We start from the raw sequence: 20,782 nt of genomic DNA, 5'->3' as shown, positions 1-20,782 counted from the left end.
CAAGGATAACCCTACAGACCCTTTGGGGGTGGTTTTGACGTTTTTACAATGGTGGGTGGGTTATTCAAGGGGTTAATTTAGTAACAGAGTGCCACAGGGGTTAATCCCAGGACCCCTCTGTTTTCCACGGGTTCGTCTGTCTGTGTTAACTCTGGGATATGCCATTTGGGACAATGCAGGAGACTACACACGGTAGCAACGAGACAAAGACGTCATGCGCTTTCACTGCCCACTATCGTCAGCTGGGTAATCAGAATGGCTTACTGCCTGATGACAAACAATGTCCGGGCGAACAGAGACACAATGGACATGGTCATAGACATACACAGGCAGGCAGGCAGGCAGGCAGGCAGACAGGCAGGCAGGCAGGCAGGCAGACACTCAGAGTTCATCCATATCTCCAAATGTATAAACATAATGGTTTTTCTTCCAATGGAACAAACTTAAGGGAGGACGCATTCCAACAGTAAGGGCTTGAACAAGATGTCAAATCGGGACTGAGCAATTAACCCCAATTATGGGGCAAACTGTGATAAGGGGATGAACAAAGCAAGGTCTCGTAAGCTCTTTTGTTGCCACATCTCTCCATAACTCTCGTATACTGCAGTCCAAAAGAGGGGGGGGGGCAGTATTTTTGATGCAGGGAAATTGTCCAAATTAAAGGAGAAGAGGGAGGGTGGAGAGGTAGAGGAGAGGGAGGGTGGAGAGGAAGAGGAGAGGGAGGGTGGAGAGCAAGAGGAGAGGAAGGCTGGAGAGCAAGAGGAGAGGGAGACGTGAGGGAGAGGCAGGAAAAGATGTGAAGAGAGGATAAACAAAGACGTCATAAGAAGGAAGAGGGGAGACGAGGAGAAGAGTGCGTGTATGGAAAGGAGGAGAGAATAACGAGAGAGCGGTGGAAGAGTGCAGACAGAGATGAAGAAGAGTGGCAGAGAAGCAGAGATAGGGGAGAGAGTAAGAGGGAGCGAGAGAGATAAAGAAACAGAGCAAGGGAGTAGCCAGGCAGAACTAATTGAAGACCCACTGGTGAGGTGGAGTGGGTGCCTCTGTGTTGCCTGGAGCAAAGGCTCAAGGCGGTTGTTGCCCAGGAACCCTCCCCCTCTCTCTCTACGGCTGTTGATGGAATTGGCTAATTGGATCAGACAGATTACAGATGTCTAAGGATGCAGGCTAACTGTTTGTGCGTAGGTGTCTTTATGAACGTGTCTCTATGGTTGCTTTTGTGACTTATGGAGAATTGTGTTTCTAATTCCCAGAGACCAGTTTCAGATGCAACCACCACTCACAAGAGGGCCATTTTATGTGTATCGTGCAATATTTGTGCATATTTGTATGTGGGTAGACGTGCATAACTAGTGTACCAAATATGCTTATGAGTATATAGCTCACACACATTCATGCGGGCTGGTCCACAACTTATATCCTATGAAAAACGTATTATGCCTAGAGTTTCACCGTACAGTTCATTGAACACTCAAGTATAAACTCCATAGCGCATCACTTTAGGTCAGCGGTAAACTTGAGTGCTCAACTGTGATTTTTTATTTTTCTTTGCAACGGGAAGTAATAGCTTTACATTTCGATTGGGAAATGCCTAATGGTTGTGTTTTTGTAGTCTTATGATTATGATTGGGACCTACTGGCTTATTATGTCTGAGTGATGCTGTGTGTGGCTGCTGTCTTTCCATCGGCCCTATCCCTATGCACTGGTGTCGTGGAGTCTGGAGAAGTGGGTATACTAAAATTACCAAAATGGCCTGCCCAGTGAAGAAAAGGCACCCTGTGTGAAGAATCCTGTGTTTTCCTATATATTTTTACATTTGTTTTCCTATATATTTTTCAGTTTTGCCCTCTCAAAATCACACTTTTTTTTATTGTAGAAAAACAACAAAAAATGTGATGTTCTGTCCAGGGGAGGTGCTGAGGAGTATTTTGGTAATAATGTATCATCATCTTTGTTCAATCTGATTGGGTGGGCCTGGGTCCCTGATGCAAACAGGGCATGACGACTGAATTGCGCATCACAAATAGCCTACTAACTAAGACCTTGGACTAAACTTTTTCAATGCCTTGTTTGCATACCCATTGTTGTCTTAGCATTTACTGGTAGATATTATAACTAAGTTGAAATGTCTTTCCTACCTACCCTACCGATGTCATTCTTCTGTGAGCTGCTCCATGCTGTGCACTCTTGCTGTGTGCTGCGCGCATGTGAATATATTTCAGGTGCTTTGCGATTGTGTAGGGTACTTTCTGCATGATTTCTCTATTGTACTACATAATTAATAAGTTGTATTCCTCCACTACAATAATTTGATATGTGTCCGCGGGGATTAAGTGAGTAAAAGCAGGTTAAGTTAAGTGAGTAAAAGCAGTGAGTAAGTGAGTAAAAGCAGCTTTGATTTTAGAAGTGGGGAGGACACACACACACAGTCAAAAGTTGACACATCTACTCATTCCAGGGTTTTTCTTTATTTTTACTACTTTCTACATTGTAGAATAATTGTGAAGACATCAAAACTATGAAATAACACAAATGGAATCATGTAGTAACCCCAAAAAAGTGTTAAACAAATCTAAATATATTTTATATTTGAGATTCTTCAAAGTAGCCACCCTTTGCCTTGATGACAACTTTGCACATTCTCTCAACCAGCTTCACCTGGAATGCTTTTCCAACAGTCTTGAAGGAGTTCCCACATATGCTGAGCACTTGTTGGCTGCTTTTCCTTCACTCTGCAGTCCAACTCATCCCAAACCATCTCAATTGGGTTGAGGTCAGGTGATTGTGGAGGCCATTTCATCTGGATGCAGCACTCCATCACTCTCCTTCTTGGTCAAATAGCCCTTACACAGCCTGGAGGTGTGTTGAGTCATTGTCCTGTTGAAAAACAAATGATAGTCCCACTAAGCGCAAACCAGATGGGATGGTGTATTGTTGCAGAATGCTGTGGTAGCCATGCTGGTTAAGTGTGCCTTGAATTCTAAATAAATCACAGACAGTTCACATAGTGTCATTTTTTCAACTCAACCCACTAAGCCCTAACACTAACAAATGCAAAATTACATTGTTATAATCAGCTCTGGGTACAATAGGCACAGATCTAAGATCAGCTTAAATTGTTCACATCCAAATATGAACAATTAAGTGATCACATGCAAAACTGACTTTAGATCATTCTATGGATGACTAACTCCTACTCCCTATTGTTATTACGATGTTGTGAAAGATTTAGGTCTACTTACTGGTAAACGACTAAGCCTCTACAAGGCTTTAGTAAATCTCTCTATAAGACTATAGCAGAGATTATGGCCTCTAGTGAGCTAAAGGGGATGAGGGGAAACTATCACTGGGAGTTGAGTGCCTCAGAAAGCCTATATTTAATGTTGTTGTGATGTTTCTTAAAGGGATACAGAGATGTTTAGGCATGCAATTAGTCATGATGACTGACAATTAATCATGACACTTAATTTGTGAATGCGTTGTTACAAGGGACATTCATGTTCTGCATTAAAAGACATAGCGAACAAATGAACATTTACATGCAGAAATGCACCTGTCTACATTGTAAATATATAACCATAAAGACGACAACTGGTCTTGCACCTTTAAAGGAGCGCCACACTTGGGAGAGATTTCTTTTTTTTGGCACAGACCATGACATATCTTCTACAGGTGATGTCAGGGAACCGTAAAGAAGTTAGCCTGAAGCTCTAAATCAGAATGTCCTCTCTTGACACACATGTGCAGGCTCAAACACACACACACACACACACACACACTTTGCCTCAATCCTCACTGCTTCCAAAACAATTGTCACCAACACCACACAACTCACCCTCCTTTAGTTGGCTCCTCAGGAGTTTGAGGCATGTTCTAATTGGCTCCTGTGGTGTTCCTGGGACCGCTCTAATTGTCTGAGAGAGTAGTAGGTCTCCTCCTAGCAACCCCATTATAGAGATGCTGCCGACTGACAAGAAAACTTGCCACTGCTGGTGACAAGGCTTGTTTGTCAGTGTCTGGAGGTTATAGGACGAAGAAAATAAAAAAACAATAACATCCGCTTTGCTTGACATCATGAGTAGTGTGTCTCAAAGACACTTTTCAGACCATGCCATGTTGACAGGGTCCACTTTATGGCTCGCTTTTTCAAGAGGGCTCTCTCCGCACTATGACAGATACGAGATTCAAACCAGAGCTCTCTGTGTGTGTGTGTGTGTGTGTGTGTGTGTATATGTGTGTGTGTGTCCATTCACTGTAGGCCCACTGTGAATATTCACACCCACGCGTTGATATTTACCCAAACTCCTGCCGATGCATCCCATTACCCTTCTAAAATGCCCCTCGCCGCCACCCGGCTGTCACCTGTATAAACACACAGCGTCAACGCAAAACACACACACTACATACACACGCACAAGAAAGTCACACACACACACAATGGCAACAAAAACCCATCCACATTATCTGTACATAGAGCTCAGGGCTACATCACAAAAACAGAGATGAACTGAGTCGCATTGGAATACAATATCATATTACAATAGGTCATTTAAGACACTTTTATCCAAAAGTATCTGCTAAACGATGATAATATATATTTAGAACTATTCTTGTGACCCTTGCGGGAATCAAACTAAGCACCCTTGGCGCTAGCAACACACTCTAACCTACAGAGTCTTCTGATCCACAACAGTGCCACAAAAGATTCACAATAGATTTCCGTTACAATGATCTGAGGACAGCAGTTATATATTTTTTCCACAAACCCATCACTTAGGAGGTGTAGTGGATTCTGCAAAGACGAAATGTACCGTTGTGACCACCTGAAGTTCCCAATCAGTTTTAATTATACATTTATCCGACCCTCCATCATGGTGTAGGATAGACCGTACAACTGCTTTCTCCTGGTTTGAACGAGACATTTTGCCTCTGTTGATTCTGGGGCCAACTTGAGGAGAAAGTCTTACATGGAAGTAAAATACAAGTAAAAACTCCCCTAAAGTATAGGTTCCTGTTCAAAACATGTTACCCCATACCTCCCTCCCTAAAACAACTCCGCAATCCCCGCTGTACTTCTCTCTGTCCAGACAAAGCAAAGATAGTGGTCGAAAACAATCTCAGGCAGTACATGTGTGTGTGTGTTGGCGGTGTGTGTAGAAACACAGATCGGTAGATATGTGGAAATAAACTCCTGCAGTCAACATTCCTCGGCTTGAGACAGTTAATCTCCCCGTGGCATGTCTTCCATCTCTACAAATGTCATAAACAAGCCACACTCTCGCTTTTCCCCTTCTCCTACTGGCCTCGGCTTCTTTTCCTCCTCCTTTTCCTCCTCCCCATCTGTCCGTCTTTGCCCTCCCACTCACCTTGACATCTCTATCCATTTCTCCGTTCCCTTCCTGCTGTTCCCTCCCTAGTCCACACCCACCTTTCCACGTAGACACACTCCATGCTCCCTGTAAAACATGGCTGAGCCAGAGACATAGACGCCTAGAATCCTCTCCATCTACACTGGCTGCCCTGTGATAGATATGGTTTGTCTTGTTTAGGCATTTAAGATGGGAGACCCTCACTTTCGCAATCACTGATGGCTTACAGTACACGGGCTGAGGCCTAGTGTGTGCGTGTTTTTTTACTATGTGTATCTGTGGCCAAAAAATGCCAACAGGCTTGGCAAGTCTCTACAAGGCCCAGAGGTTCAAAGGTTACAGGATGACCGAGGATACCCTGGAATGTGGACCTAATTGCTCCTCTGCTGCTCAGTGGAACTGACTAATTTATGGTTGAGGTTGGGCAACCATAAACCTCCCAGGACTGACACTGAGAACCTGTTTGTGTGTGTCGGTGTGTGTGACAGACCATGGACGTAAGTGTCTGTCTGTATACGAGTGTGTATGTGTGTATCTACCAATGCATCTGCCTATTTCTCGGTGTGACAGGCCGCATCTGTCTGTAGGCGTAAAGAGAAACACAAACAGAAGCCTTACAACACACACAGCGCACTCAGAAGTGGAGGATGCAGTGTTAAAAAGGCAGCCTTGGCATGTGTAGCATTTTGCCAGGTTCCAGGGGGAGCCGAAAGCATTGGGGGCCCTCGTTCCACCCTAACACACGTCACATGGACACCGTGACGTTTCCTGTGTGGCAGTATTCTTCGCCTGCCTAAAAGACCATGCACCTCCACTAAATCCAATCCACAACAAGGAACTTAAGGTTCATAACACAATTGGAAATGTTATCTGCTGGTTGTCTTGGACCGACGAGCCTGGCAATATTTTGACATGGATAAAATGCTCCGACATGAGCAGAAACTTGCCGGTGGGGATCTTTTTTTACGCTGTCCACGAGGGGATGATTCAAAGTGAGCGGTGCGTATACGATGACCGCACAACGTTCATGTGACAAGGATCACATCCTGCGTGTTCCAAACTCCGTGTCATCCATTGAGTAGTTCATCACAACGTAGGAATAAAGCAGGTGCCAAATGCTCCATTGTCATTGAACGACTAGTTGAGCGATCAAGTGTTGAGGACAGCCACCAGAACTCTTTAAACATTTCGTCAAAGATATCTGGCTTTAACACAGCTCCCAGTCATGTTTTATATTGAATAAGCCTCGAACAGCCGACCATCGAGCAGAGGCCACATTTGATCTAAGCGCCATTACTTTGAGCTTTTTATAATGTCAGCTTTACTGCCTCTTATACACAATGCACACAGCTCAGCAGTGTTAAGTCCTACTAGCCCATATATAACCCTGTCTTAATACCACACAAATACTGTAATCATATGTTATAAATACTGTATATGCACGCAAGCATACACAGTACATACCCACACACATACGCACACAATCACAGATGCAAACACACACACACGCACACACACACACAAACAGACGTTAACAAAATAATCCACTCTGCCCAGCTACAGTACATTCGGAAAGTACTCAGACCCCTTGACTTTTTCCACATTTTGTTACGTTACAACCTTATTCTAAAAATTATTCAATTGTTTTTTCTCTCATCAATCTACACACAATACCCCATAATGACAAAGCAAAAACAGGTTTTTAGACATTTTTGAAAAATTATACAAATTTAAAAAACATTGAAATATCACATTTACTTGAGTTTTCAGACCCTTTACTCAGTACTTTGTTGGAGCCCCTTTGGCAACGATTACAGCCTAAAATATTCTTGGGTATGACGCTACAAGTTGGGCGCACCTGTATTTGGGGAGTTCTTCTCATTCTTCTCTGCAGTTCCTCTCAAGTCATGTCAGGTTGGATGGGGAGTGTCACTGCACAGCTATTTTCAGGTCTCTCCAGAGATGTTCGATTGGGTTCGGCTTTGGCCGGGCCACTCAAGGACATTCAGAGACTTGTCCCGAAGCCACTCCTGCATTGTCTTGGCTGTGTGCTTAGGGTCGTTGTCCTGTTAGGTGAACCTTTGACCCAGTCTGAGGTTCTGAGCGCTCTAGGGCAGGTTTTCATCAAGGATCTCTGTACTTTGCTCTGTTAATCTTTTCCTCGATCCTGACTAGTCTCCCAGTCCCTTCCACTGAAGAACATCCCCACAGCATGACGCTGCCAACACCATGCTTCACCGTAGGGATGGTGCCAGGTTTCCTCTAGACGTGACACTTGGCATTCAGGCCAAAGAGTTCAATCTTGGTTTCATCAGACCAGAGAATCTTGATTCTCAAGGTCTGAGAGTCCTTTAGGTGCCTTTGGGCAACCTCCAAGCAGGCTGTCGTGTGCATTTTACTGAGTGGCTTCCATCTGGCCACTCTACCATGAAGGCCTGATTGCTGCATAAATGAGAGAACCTTCCAGAAGAGCAACCATCTCCACAGGGGAACTCTGGAGCATCGGATTCTTAGTCACCTCCCAAACCAAGGCCCTTTCCCCTCAATTGCTCAGTTTGGCCGGGCGGCCATCTCCAGGAACAGTTTTGGTGGTTCCAAACTTCTTCCATTTAAGAATGATGTAGGCCACTGGGTTCTTGGGGACCTTCAATGCTGCAGAAATGTCTTAGTACCCTTCCCTAGATCTGTGCTTTGACACAATCCTGTCTCTGAGCTTTACGGACAATTCCTTGGACCTCATGGCTTGGTTTTTGCTCTGACATGCACTGTCAACTGTGGGACCTAACATAGACAGGTGTGTGCCTTTCCAAATCATGTCCAATCAATTGAATTTACCAAAGGTGGACTCCAATCAAGTTGTAGAAACATTTTAAGGAAGACCAATGGAAACAGGATGCCCCTGATCTCAATTTCGAGTCTCATAGCAAAGGGTCTGAATACTTATGTAAATAAGGTATTTGTTTGACATTTTTCATATATTTCTTCAAATTTTTCTTTTTTAAACGGTTTTCGCTTTGTCATTGTGGGGTATTGTGTGTAGATTGATGAGGGGGGGAAAAAATGGTTTTATCAGGCTGTAACATAACATGTGGAAAAAGTCAAGGGGTCTGAATACATTCCGAATGCACTGTATTTGTCACACCAACAGCAGCATACACTACTAGTCTAAAACTTGTAAATGTAAAACACTAACACATTTCCACTATGTCTGTTATTGATATCTGAAAAGCAGGAATTCACACATTCACACCCAAAGCTATATCGTTCACGGAAGTAGTGCAATGTACGGTGTCAATCTTTCAGAACCTGGAATTCACAGTCACACCATCAAAAGGACTTGTGCAAGCTCTGGTGTTAGTCTGTGAAGATACTCACAAACACGCTTTGGACATACTCGCACATGCATGACCATGAGTGATCAGCGTGGGAGGGGTCACGGCCAAATATGGTAGTCTTTTACAAGAGGTTTCAAAAATCGCAAGTATATGCAATTGTTGTACATTCCTAAAAGAGGCTGTGGGATTCATACAGTGCAGTGATAAAGTTATGATTACCGTCTATGTTTTTACCGTTTTTGTATACAGAGAAAGTGCATTCTAACCCTGGCCCTCATCCATCCATCCATCCATCCATTAACCCACCCACTCACCTGGCACGGCTACCATCTGATCTGGGATCTGCACTTGTCGCACATTAAAAAAAAGGGCCTGTCAGTAGTCTGTATGGTTGGCACATCTGTCCGAAAGATAAGGCTGAGCCCCGTAACGATGAATGGGGGTAAGACTGGCAACACGCCTCTATGGGATGGATCTGATAAGGGCTTCTCACTAGGCCCTGATTTGGCTCCCTCTGGTCCAGGATTAGTCACAGGCGAGACAGCGTTAGAATAGTCTAGTGCTGAGCGATTCACCAACATTTCTGTTTTTTTTTGTGGTTATTATACAACTAATTGACCGGCATCGGTTCATTTACTTGAAATACTTTGTTCTTTTTATTCTTTTTTTGAGAGCCCAACGCGCCGTTTATCTAGAGAGAAATCAAATCCTTCACGAGAGAAATCAAGTCGAGAACTATGTGGGACGCTGGGCGGAAGGGAGTTGCAGTTTTCACTAAGCAAATATTCAACTAATATAGTTCAGCTCAGAAACGTTGTAAACAACTGCATTTACCATAATCCATTGCACCAGTTCTTTCAGGCTTGGACAAAGACGGATCCACTTTTTCACCTGCTACATTAGGTTAGACACACACAGACTGCACAAAAGAGGGAGAGATAGAGACAGTTGATGAAAGTATGCATTATCTACTTTGAAGAACTAGTAAAATGATTGTCAGACAGCTCTACATTACACTTAGGGAGGCTAGCTAAATAAGATGGCTAAAGACAGTACAGTATGGGGAGTAGTGGCAGAGATAAAGTCAGATGGTTGTCTGGATGCTACTGGCTGAGCAGAGAAGAGTTGACGAAGTAATAAAAAATGATAAAGTCAGCAAATAATAACTAAGTAATAGACAATTTTATAGTCATTTCCTATTTTTCTATTGATGTTTACCCAATGTGGACATGACAGACAATGGAATATTTTCAATGTTATGGCAATTGAACGTACACTATTTTTGGTTTTGGAATTTCCATTTAAAGGCTCTAAACTCTAAATTTCATAATGCATTTCATGTTAACAAAAAATGATTGAAACCGAAAAAGTGATAATTAAAAACAATTTTTTTATATATATATATATATATATATATATATATATATATATATATATATATATGTATGTATATATATATATAACAGAAACCGAACAGACCTCAAAAAGCACTAATTGCTCAGCACTAGAATAGTCTGATCTGGACTGGAGTAAATCTCTTATTCAGATTAGACGGTTAGCTTGATTAGGCTTGGCGAGCGGCTCAAGATTAAATCAGACGGCGACTGTTTTTTTTTAGGAGCGAGGGATGAGGAGGATATGTAAGGGCATGTGCACATGTACATTCATGAACGTACATTCATGAACGTACATTCATGAACGTACATTCATGAACGTACATTCATGAACGTACATTCATGAACGTACATTCATGAACGTACATTCATGAACGTACATTCATGAACGTACATTCATGAACGCACACTCACATATGAAGACACACACACACACAACCTCCTTTGGTGGGGAAACCTCTAGCAGGGAAATATTTCCTCTCTGCCTATCCACTCGATAACCCAACCTGGTGTTTAACGACGTTCTCATTGTGTTCCCGTCAGGGGATCAATGTCCTGTACCTTGGCTTGAGTACTGTAGAGCAGTGGAGGCTGCTGAGGGGAGGACGGCTCTTAATACTGGCTGGAACAGAACAAATAGAATGGTATCAAACACCCGGAAACCTTAGGTGTGTTCAAATACCTATACTAACATTCTGTATACTACATACTTAAATTAGTATATACTATTAGTTCCTTTTAGAACACTGTAAACTAGCGGTAAACTAGCGGTTGATGCTGTTGCTATGCAACCTCCTGCTAGCATTACACATTTCTAGCTAGACTTTGGGTGTGTTCGTAAATTTCATCTGGAGTGCCAGAGTGCGCTCTGGGGGTTCATAAATTCAAGGGTATTGTCAGATTGTCCATTCATAAATTCAGAGCGTTTCCCTAGTCTCGGCGCACAGACTGGACGCTGTGGCCGAGGAGTAGGGTTGAGCTGAGCGTTCTGACCGTCACAACAGCAGTAAAGCACCCAAGCTAACTGGCTAGCTACTTCGAGACACAAATGAGAGAACACCTCACTCTGACCATTTTACTCGCCCTAGCAGAGCTGGTTAGGCAGTTTTCATGTTATCCAGAGCGTTGGTAAATGTGCTGCTGGCAACAATTTAATTACGCTTTTTGCCAATGTTTACTGAGACTGGCCACATTCAACGTGTGTTGGGCGTTTGTAAATTCATCAGTTATTCTGTGCTCTGGCAGTCAGACGAGAGTGCTCTGAAATCAGTAGATAGCCAGTGAGAATTTACGAACACACCCGAACCACTATTCCACTTAGCTAAGCAATGAATAACCTGAATAATCAAGCCAATAAACGTTGGGTAATTAGATAGCATGAAGTAAATATACTGGCAGGTTTGATGTATTAGTAGCCACCTATCGTTACAGTAGGTAGCTAATATACCGGAACATACTGCTTTAATGATATGCTATGCGGTTCGTAAGGATAGTGTAGCTAACAAATTGTCAGCCAACATAACGTGTAACCTAACTTATTTGAAAAGTCATTACATTGGTCAACATTTTCTTAACATTTGTCATAATTAGTTAACGCAACGATTTTGTATCTGCTCTCGCCGGACTTCGGCTGCATATTTTCTGCCATTTTCTTAAAATCTGAAAACGTGAAGCCACGCCCATTTTCTGAAGAATTGCATTATGGGGACTAAAAGCACGGAAATAGTCCATTGCTTCTATACTTTGTATTTTGTCGAATGTAGTACGACATCTGGGAACTTTTGGCATACTAACTAACTATATCCATACTATGACCAATAAACATAGTACAAACTCAATTTACATCACAAATAGTACAGCTACTATGAGTATTCGAACACAGCTCTTGTGTTTGACGTATTTGACACCATTCCACTGATTCCGCTCCAGGCATTACCACGCGCCCATCCTCCCCAATTAAGTTGCCACCAACCTCCTGTACTGTCGACAAGCCTTCGGGCAATACACACAGCCACCTTATTTACTATATTTTGATTTTATTTTATTTAACAAGGCAAGTCAGTTAATAAGAAATTCTTATTTACAGTGACGGCCTACACCGGCCAAACCCGGATGACGCTGGGCCAATTGTGCGCCGCCCTATGGGACTCTCAATCACAGCTGGATGTGATCCAGCCTGGATTCGAACCAGGGTGTCTGCAGTGACGCCTAAAGCACTGATATGCAGTGTCTCAGATCGCTGCACCACTCGGGAGCCACAAAGACTGACGCTTCAAATGATTCCTACAGACACCACTCTCTGTGCAACAAAGTTAATTTGGAACTGTGATTTTGTGTAGTTGGTTAAGCCCAACTAGGTACAGTTTGCACATACAAAGTAGTTCACAGGTTCATTGATAACCAAATTTGAAATATCTGAATCTACTAATGAAGCTTGGAATCACATGGCCTCAACACAATTCACGTGTGCGTGCATGGGCAAGTAAGTGTGCAAGTGTGTGTGTGTGTGTGTGCGCATGCAAGGGAGTATGTGTGTGGGTGTGCCTTCGTGTGGAGCATCCCTCCCGTCGCTCCCTGAAGACGAACGAGCCAAGAGGGTGGAAATGAGGTTGGAGACACTGTCCAAATCCCCGGAAATCTGATTGCAAGGGCTCGGAAAAGCAGCGGGAATAGGCCTTTTGGAAGGATATTTCCCGTCGCTTAATCTGCTCTCCATCTCCCCAATGTGGGATTAGGCAGGAATTCTGAGATCCGGGAGGAATAAGTAGCCAGACTCTCAGGGCTCACACGGCTGCCGTTTACCCAACCTGTCGCCAGGTTTCTGTTTCAAATTGACCACACACACACACAGAGGAGTGCAAAGACAATTCCAAGCAATGAGCTTTGTTGTACAATAGTTCTGTTAGTCCCTTGTGTTATTAATAGCTTTATTTCATTTTCTAATTGCCTTAGACCAGGGCTGTCAAACTCATTCCATGGTGGGCCTAGTGTCTGCTGGTTTTTAGGTTTTCCTTTCAATTAAGAAAACCAGGTCAGGGGAGTTCCTTACTAATCAGCGACATTAATTAAATCACTCAAGTACAAGGGAAGAGCAAAAACCTGCAGACACTCGGCCCTCTGTGGAATGAGTTTGACACAGGTGCCTTAGACAAAAAACAATCAGGGGTCTAGATACACAGACAGCATATTTGACAACCACAAACGTTTTAGAACACTTCTTGAACTTGAACTACAGTCAGCGAAATTGGACTGAACTGAGACTTTATCCAGAGAGAAGGGAACTAGTATGCCAATTAGCATTAGCGCCGGGGGTTTCGCAATACTGTACTTCAGGTAACAGACCTATTACGTGTTCTCTGGGCCTCGGTCAGTAGGGCAAAACGTTACAGAACATTCATATATAGTTGAACCCTGCAGCTTTCCAAGTCTCTCCATCTGACAGATTAGCCTTAGCTAGCAGGTTTGCGGGCAACCACCAAATAAATAGTCCCTTTTCCCCCCCCTATAAACACAGCCATTTAATATTTGAGTTAGCCAGGCCTCGACAGCCATCAAAAAGTGCCCTCTAAATACAACCAAGTAAAAACCTTTCACATTTTCTCCGACGCCCTTGATAGTCGGTGAATTAGCATTTGTTCTTCCTTAAATGGCTTAAAGGGTTTGTGGGTAGCTGCAACTGCAAAAGCTGCTGAGCCACACCCCCTCCATTGAGAACCTGCTCCTTCTCCGCAAGACTTCCCTCGTGGGGACTATGTGAGTGCAGCCCCCTGGCAAGTGTGCCTGGAGAACATGCAAATGCCACCTTGACACACCATGCCAGACCCACAGGATGCTAAAAGAAACTGATAGTACAGAAAGTGAAGTAGAGAGGATTTTTAACATACCTGTGAACCGAGACACCAGGGCCAGAGGAGAGTCCAGTCCAAGATTCATGGGGGAAAAAAAAGAAGAAAAAAAAGAATATTCCAAATTAGTCAAGAGAAAGAATTCCCTGATACTTGTATAGACATTTACATGAAAACAAAGATTTAACTGGCAGAACTTTGTACTGTTTATTCTTGTGCATTCACATGTCCATCCATTGGTCACGTCACTGGTTCAAAAACACACCGACACTGATCAGGGGGTAAACCACAACTGGCTAGGCTGCTCTTCAGAGACCGCGTTTAGTGGAAATACTTGGGGCACAACAGACGCAGTGTAATGCATGGCATCTCCTGTGCACACTGAACTGACACTTATTACAGTTACACAAAGCAACACCTCAGAGTTTGATCAGCAAAGTGTTAGACAGGACAGCCGTGACGCATTTCTAAACATGTAAAATACATTGGAAAAAGTTACCCCTAATTACTGATATAGGGTCAGATACGTTTTCGTGTCCTAATAGTTTAGGTCAAGATTGGGGGTAGGATTATCTGATCCTAGATCAGTGGTTATGGCAACATCTATAAAGTCAACCCATTCCTGACCCGGTCTCTTTAAATAACCCCCAATTAATGAAAAGGCTACTCAAATGGCTCCCATTACAGAGTACCACTGATCAATGTCCGCTATAATGACCCTCCAACAGAAAAGGCATTATGCTAATGAGACATGTCCAACCCTAATGGCTGTCCCAGCCCCAACGCTTGAAGTGTCAGAAGAGTGACAAAAGAGACGCACACACACGGACACACTCGTGCCTATAGGGAATGAGAACAGCCCCTGGACAAGCATGGCAGTTCCCACAATGGAGGGACCTAGCCACGCAAGCCAGAGTCAAACGAGAGAAGGAAAGATGAGCTGCAGGGAGAAAAGGGAGGTCTTGCCAGTTGTAGGTTTAACAGGATGTCTGTAGAGCTTTTGTGAAACATTCAGCGTGGGGTCACTTTGTCTGAGACCTAAAGACATATCTTTAACTCTAGGTAGGGTGACCACGTCCCGGATTGTGCGGGACAGTCCAGCATTTTGGCCCTTTGTCCCGCCACCAAACAATCATGTACCGCATTTTATCAACCAATTCAAACACCACAAACTTAAAAAATAAAATAAAAACATATTTCAGTCAGACATTCCAACCTTGCAGTCACGTTGCACTTATGAATAGATATAGAATAAAAGGATGTGGTACTGGTGATGTGGAACACTTCTCCAATCGTTGTTGAGATCTGATATTCTGCGCGTACAGTAGGCCAATGTCATAGGCCGATCGTCAACCAATCACATTTCTCATATCCTTTCGGGCTAAATTCCAGCTAAACTTGGAGGATAGTTACCTATACCTACTTACAAAAACTGTGCTTCTGACGAATATATACAAAAGTAAGTAAATAACAGTATTAGACTGAAAGAGAAGGTCATTTCATCAAACTTGTGAGGCTCTCCATGCTTATTAGTTGCAAATTCAATATACACGACATGACCAAAAGTATGTGGACTGCTCATCAAACATCTCATTCCAAAATCATGGGCATTAATATGGAGTTGGTCCCCCCTTTGCTACAATAAACAGCCTCCACTCTTCTGTGGAAGGCTTTCCACTAGATGTTGGAACATTGCTACGGGTACTTGCTTCCATTTAGCCACAAGAGCATTAGTGAGGTCGGGCACTGATGTTGGGCGATTAGTCCCAGCTCCCAGTCGGAGTACCAATTCATCCCCAAACTGTTGCCACAAAGTTGGAAGCGCAGAATCGTCTAGAATGTCATTGTATGCTGTAGCGTTCGGATTTTCTCTTCACTGGAACTAAGGGGCCTAGCGCCGAACAATGAAAAATAGTCCCAGACCATTATTCCTCCTCCACCAAACTTTACAGTTGGCACAAGTAGTTATAGGTAACTGTCCTCCAAGTTTAGCTGGAATTGTCATCCTGTTGTTCTGTATTTGGGTATTTTAAATGTAGTCACCCTACCTCTAGGTCCCCAACTAACCATTTAGCTAAGCTAACTGGGTAAAACAATTTCTATGGGTAAAACAACCATTTTCATAATTGGCTCACCTGCAGTCTTTAAACTTTCATACTTGTTTAATTTCTTTTTCTTCTCTGTGTGTGCATGTGAGAGAGAGAGAGAGAGAAAGTGGGGCATCCCCAGAATAAAATATATTATATCTCTATGGGGGCTTCCTAAATTACCCTTATTCACCTTACATACACTTAGCCCTCACCCCTATTCCCTGATCTAAGCCCAAGGGCAGTGCCACACAGAACTCTATCGACTCCAGGGTTGCTCGTGGCAACTGGGTAACATCCCTCCCATTCCGCCTAGTGACATGCCACACCCAACAAAGCCAAGGGATAAGAAAAAAACCTAACACTTCAGAAGCTAGAAGTTAAAGGGAGATAAAAACCTTCTATAAGAAATCTCTCGCATCCCTCCCTCCAGCCACAGTCTAGCATCCCTCCCTCCAGCCACAGTCTCGTAACCCTCCCTCCAGCCACAGTCTCACATCCCTCCCTCCAACTACAGTCTCGCATCCCTCCCTCCAGCCACAGTCTAGCATCCCTCCCTCCAGCCACAGTCTAGCATCCCTCCCTCCAGCCACAGTCTAGCATCCCTCCCTCCAGCCACAGTCTAGCATCCCTCCCTCCAGCCACAGTCTAGCATCCCTCCCTCCAGCCACAGTCTAGCATCCCTCCCTCCAGCTACAGTCTAGCATCCCTCCCTCCAGCTACAGTCTAGCATCCCTCCCTCCAGCTACAGTCTAGCATCCCTCCCTCCAGCTAGTCTAGCATCCCTCCCTCCAGCTACAGTCTAGCATCCCTCCCTCCAGCCACAGTCTAGCATCCCTCCCTCCAGCCACAGTCTGGCATCCCTCCCTCCAGCCACAGTCTGGCATCCCTCCCTCCAGCCACAGTCTACCATCCCTCCCTCCAGCCACAGTCTGGCATCCCTCCTTCCAGCCACAGTCTGGCATCCCTCCCTCCAGCCACAGTCTGGCATCCCTCCCTCCAGCCACAGTCTGGCATCCCTCCCTCCAGCCACAGTCTGGCATCCCTCCCTCCAGCCACAGTCTGGCATCCCTCCCTCCAGCCACAGTCTGGCATCCCTCCCTCCAGCCAGTCTGGCATCCCTCCCTCCAGCCACAGTCTGGCATCCCTCCCTCCAGCCAGTCTACCATCCTTCCCTCCAGCCAGTCTACCATCCTTCCCTCCAGCCAGTCTACCATCCTTCCCTCCAGCCAGTCTACCATCCCTCGCTACCACTGGCCTCCCTAAACAACCTCCCACCCAGATCTCCTCCGATCCAGAAACTTCTGAATTATAAATCATGCACTATATTCCCTCCCTCAAGTTTCTTTCAACCATCTTCTTTTGCTCTCCCCCTTCCTTCGTCTTTTCTTTGGTCTCTTTCAATGACTGAGCCTCCCTCCCACGCTGTAGCCAGCCACAACAAACTCCAACTGTACCCCCTGGTCATTCCAAACTACTGCAGTGTTTCTCTCAGACCACTCTCTCCATGCAGCTTCTTTCAACCATCAAACACTACAAAAAAAAGTCTCGCCCACAGCTTTTTTTCTTCTTCTCAAGTCACTTTCAAATGGTCGAAATGAGTCTCCCTCTGGATAAACACTGAGTGCACAAAACATTAGGAACGCCTGCTCATTTCATGACAGACTGACCAGGGGAATCCAAGTAAAAGATATGATCCCGTATTGATTTCACTTGTTAAACCCACTTCAAATCAGTGTTGACGAAGGGGAGGAGACAGGTTAAAGAAGGATGTTTAAGCCTTGAGACGTGGATCGTGTGTGAGCCATTCAGTGTGTGAATGGACAAGACAAAGTATTGTAGGTGTTCCTAATGTTTTGTACAGTCAGTTGCCTAAACTGCAATATAATGTAATAACATGTTATGCCAAGTCAACTAGCAATGCTAACTAACAAATACGGTGGCGGCGTCTCTATTCAGGCCATCAAAGAGCTGAAATTCTCCTCTCAGCGAGACTCGTCTTTCAGTCACACCAGACTCCAATGAGTCACGAGAGAAGTCTTGATAATGGGAGATCAGCTGAGTGGCGAGCATGTTTAAACCAGCACGTTTACTTAAACCAGCACGCTTACTTAAACCAGCACGCTTACTTTATTTTAAACCAGCACGCGCTTACTTTTATTTTTATATTTTTTATTTACTTAAACCAGCACATTACTTAAACCAGCACGTTTACTTAAACCAGAATAAACAAATTAACGTCAATAACACAGTAGAAAACAAAGGGGGAGTCTATACAAACCAGGCACGAATAGTTACAATTTTGCAGATTAACACTGGAGTTAAACCAGCACAGAAAAGCTTAGACTTAAACCAGTATGCTAGCAGTGGTCTAATAATACATCCGTTAACCAACTAACATTTAGTGTTGAAACAAGCATTTGCTTTCTTATTGTGTATCATGGGCTATACCGTATTTCGATATACTGTTTTCTCAACCGAAACCCCAACTTGTCATAAATACTTACACTTAACATGCATTTTCTCTATCTGGTTTCTGATCTGACAAAAGTTTGACAGCAAAAGTTAGTTTGAAATGCAGGCAGTTAGCTAATTCAGGAGATTTTCGCTTTGAACTCGAGTTGCCGCTTGCTGTTGCTCTCCCACGTGGCCGTTAAGACCAAAATATTAAAACCATCAACTCGCTTGCATGTGCGTGCCTGTTTCAACGAGGCTGTTTCTGCACTCCTGCCTCTCTGAAGATAAACAGACACATTAAACACGCAATTAATAGTGAGGTGCTCATGTAACAACCCCTGTTTTTTTTTTTTAAAAGGAGAGAGGGAGAGAAGAGGGTTGGAATAAAAGACCTGCGCTCTACCCCGGCTGACACGGCTAATTTGAATATCAAAACATGATGTAAAACGGTCATTAAAAGTCAATTAGGGAGGGGGCGGGGCGGGGGCAGAGAAAGGAGTATGGAGGGCAGAGTGGGAGGCAGATAGGCAAAGAAAGATCATATGAGGACAAAGAGAGAAGAGAGGAATGGACGAAGAAAGAGCGAGAGAAGGGAGAGAGCGTGGGGGAAGAACAGTGAGGAAGAGAAAGGGAGCGATCGATGGACAGGGTGGCGACTGCAATCAACAGTGAGACTCATTACACAGGCCAGGGACTCAAATCAATACAATCACAAGTTCAAATGACGAAAACCTTTATCATCAAATCAACCCTAACCGACACACAGCCATGGGGCATTCTTCAGAACCTCAGTTCAGACTGTCACAGGATGGCGTGTGGGTCCACAGGGTGTCCTCCAAGTGGTCTCTCAACGCCACATTCAAATGGTCCCATTATGTAGTTGGCCCCCTGTGATCCAAAGCCAGTCGTCCCACGGCCACTGATCCAGTTTTACTTATTCATGCAGGCATAACGAGGGCTGAATCTGAATTCTCACACTGTGCGCGTGCGTGTTGATGTGTCGGTCTGTGTGAGAGACAGAGAGAGAGAGAATTTGAGTGAGTGTGTGTGAGACAGTGACAGAGAGAGAATGCAGGTGTGTGTGTGTGTGTGTGTGACAGAGAGAGAGAGAATGCAGGTGTGTGTGTGCGCGTCTACACAAGCATCCTGTATCTGTATTTATGAATGTTGGTCTGAATACAGAAGCTTCATTATAGAGGGGAGAATGGATCAGAAACACACATCACGACAGCGCCGGACACCAGAGAGAAGCTTTTCCTGACAGGCAGGCAAGCAGGCAGGCGGCAATCACCCAAACATACACAGGCTCACTAGCATGCCTACGTGTACACACACAGTCCCACGCACACACACGTTTCCTAAGCTGCCCGCTTGGTGGTACATGCCAACAACAAAAAAATGATGTTAACCCCCAGCATTAATAATTGACAGACAGCTTGAGGGGACGTATATGAATAATACACAACAACAACAACAACAAAAAACGCCACAGTGCCTGGCAGTACCCGGGCCACATGAAAGGAATGCGCATGGCGCTTAACTAGCATTTTAGCAATGTAGTTTTGTGTTTGAAGTCACTGTCCCACAAGAGATTGGCTCCACTTAAAACTCGGAAACACAGGGGATGCAGGCTTGGTCTTGACTCGAGTCCAGTCCGTTGACAACAGGCGAGGGTGCTGTCAGTTTGTGCCCCACCCTACCATTTATTGGCCTTGAACTGACAGATTGGAGAACATTTATTAAATGTCAAAGGCAAAATGGGTAAATACATCCAGAAATACCCAACAGACAAGAGGCAGGACTATAACCGATCCAGAAATAGTGTCCTTTTTAATGTTTTTACTGAGGAATGTGCACCCACTGTGAAAGCTGATAAAAGGCTGGTCGACGAAACAGGAGAAAAACCCTACAAACAAACGAGCAGCCGAGCAGTATGTTTGATGTTGACTATCTGTGTTTTGTTTGTTCTTTACCCTGGTCCTCAGGAACACTAGAGAGGGGGTTGCTGGGTATCTGGATGGCCATTATCTCGCCTAGCGGCTGGAGGGCAGATTAATTGGGGGTGGTTCCCACTCCCTATTCCCCTCACTGGTTTACAAGGCTGTCCCTGGGAGGCTGTCCCTGGGAGCCTGCCCCCCCCGCCCCCCCCCCAAAAAAAATGATCGACACTCCTCACAATGATCCCCTATAAAGAAGAAGAGAGGGTACTAATTCTGCTGAAGGATATGTTTAGGGTGCTTGGTAGGGAGCCTCAGCAGAAAGCTTTTGATGGCTCTCTCTCGTGCTCAAAGAAC

The 20,782-nt window shown here is 44.4% G+C and overlaps 1 protein-coding gene across 4 annotated transcripts in view; it reads right to left on the bottom strand.

Annotated features, from left to right (window-relative positions):
• The window catches only part of LOC112264750 (semaphorin-6D), a 101,944-nt gene that overhangs the window by 47,007 nt on the left and 34,155 nt on the right, over window positions 1-20,782 (bottom strand). Inside the window, exon 3 of one of the 4 annotated variants that reach the window (XM_024441548.2) lies at window positions 10,661-10,721. The exons of 2 other annotated variants lie outside the window; for them this stretch is intronic. The gene's annotated coding sequence lies outside the window, so the exon portion shown is untranslated. Of the gene's footprint in view, window positions 1-9,539; window positions 9,651-10,660; window positions 10,722-20,782 lie in introns of those variants that run through there. One more of the 4 variants, XM_024441550.2, reaches the window with a different exon arrangement.

This window comes from Oncorhynchus tshawytscha, linkage group LG13 (genome assembly GCF_018296145.1).
Source record: "Oncorhynchus tshawytscha isolate Ot180627B linkage group LG13, Otsh_v2.0, whole genome shotgun sequence".
Classification (NCBI taxonomy): Eukaryota; Metazoa; Chordata; class Actinopteri; order Salmoniformes; family Salmonidae; genus Oncorhynchus; species Oncorhynchus tshawytscha.
This window is presented reverse-complemented; position numbering and strand designations above follow the sequence as displayed.